We start from the raw sequence: 2,093 nt of genomic DNA, 5'->3' as shown, positions 1-2,093 counted from the left end.
TATATACACTATATATTGCCTTTCTCTAAATTTGACCTCACTCACCCTTCTTCTCACCCAAGGTGACTATGTAAACCAAGGCAGATGAAACATTTCCAATATTTATCGCTCTGCCTGTGCTGCTCGCCATCACAGATTCAATGTATGGCGCTGTGGGATCATGAAACACCTGACATTTTTTATCTGGCCCCAACAAGGTCACTCCATATGATGAGAATGTGCCGCATTGCTCGACCTTGGAGCTTTTCTTCTCTGGCTCTAGAGAAGAAACGAGTCAAGCAGTAGTCTATGTCCTCTCAGTGAGAAATTCCAGCTGGAGTGATTCCTCTTTCCTTGTCATATGTTAGCAGTATACATCAACCTGAAGGTGACAGAGTGTCTTGAATCAGGATAACAGGTCTGGGGTTACAGGATTAAACACTGGGTGTGGCACATCTATGCACTGTAGACACTGCAACCCACTATTGATTATCAGTAATTCCCCTTGCAAAGGACACACACAGAGACACAGATTGAGGTTATGTTGGGTGTGACAGAAAGCAGAGTGAGTGCATACATTACTGATATTAATTGTGATGATTCTAGGTCAACCTTTGGAAGAAAAATCATAATGGGTCCTGAAACTACAGTATTGGAGGTCTATACTGTGTCTCTTCTGGGGCTACAGCAGTTTTGCACCAGTTTAGTGTGTATGTTATAGGTCAGAAAATGGGGGAGGGAATGTAAGAAAAGATGGTGACGTGTAATCTCACAGGACAAACACATGCAGTTCTTTGACAGCCTCCCAAGACTCACACACACACAAACTATTTTGCTCACTCTTTTCGTATCTATAACATAGGCAGAGGAAATTACAGATGGACATCCCGGTGTGCTGACTCTTCTCAGAAAAGCAAGAAGACACAGTCATATAAACATAATATTTGCACAGAGATAAGACTCTGCCCCATATATTAAGTGACTTTGGATAGTCTTGGTATTTTCACACCTACCTACAGCAGCCATTTAACCACTCTCATCAACTCGCTGTGTGTCTCTGTCACTGATTGAAAGCTGTCTTGCCCATCCTGACCTGACACAAGCAGAGCAATTCCCCTAATAGCAATTACATGGAGGTGCTATCTGCCAGTTTGTGGGGTGATAAAAATTTGCTGTCAGCAGTTAGTTTTTTCTTCCTTTCATGGAGGGACCTGCTGTAAAACGTTCAGATGTTATGGCCCCAGAAAAATAAACCACATATTCAAGCAGGAATTAAGATTTTGAAGCTTTCTCCACCGTCTGGGGTTATAGCTTCACATTTTTGTGAAGGGGAAAAAACAGGTTCATTCATGTTTTTAGATACATGGTATAGCCTCTTTTCATTACAATGTGTTCCGTTTCTTCTGTTTCCTAAAATCTGTTGCATTACAGAAGGAGATGTGTTGTGTTGTTTTGCGTGTTGTGTTGTTTAGAACATAAATCTTTCAGTGTTTGGCTTTCTCCTCTGAAGAGCGGACTAGTGGTGGACTAGTTGTGTTTTTTGTTTCCAGCTGTTTGTAGGAGTCTTTCATATGAGTTTTTAAATAGTCAAGGAATCACAGAATTACCTACAGGATGTATACATACATCCCCAAAGTGAGAACGATAGCTGTAACTTCATCATTTCAATATACCTGGGTTTTTTTCCCTTCACAAAAATGTGAAGCTATAACCCCAGACGGTGGAGAAAACTTCAAAATCTTTAAAATTCCTGCTTGAATATGTGGTTTATTTTTCTGGGGCCATAACAGCTGAACGTTTTACAGCAGGTCCCTCCATGAAAGGAAGAAAAAACTAACTGCTGACAGCAAATTTTTATCACCCCACAAACTGGCAGATAGCACCTCCATGTAATTGCTACTAGGGGAATTGCTCTGCTTGTGTCAGGTCAGGATGGGCAAGACAGCTTTCAATCAGTGACAGAGACACACAGCGAGTTGATGAGTTGCAGTTTTCAGTTTTATTTGTCATATGCAAGTTAGCACAGGGTCAACGTCGCAATGAAATGTATTTGACAAGCAGAAGACAGTCACTCAGCAGAATGGTACAGTAGAAGAAAAAATAATAATAAAAAA

Source organism: Pundamilia nyererei, unplaced genomic scaffold, assembly GCF_000239375.1.
Source record: "Pundamilia nyererei isolate P.nyererei 1_Seehausen unplaced genomic scaffold, PunNye1.0 scaffold00005, whole genome shotgun sequence".
Classification (NCBI taxonomy): domain Eukaryota; kingdom Metazoa; phylum Chordata; class Actinopteri; order Cichliformes; family Cichlidae; genus Pundamilia; species Pundamilia nyererei.
Note: the sequence above shows the minus strand (reverse complement) of the source record.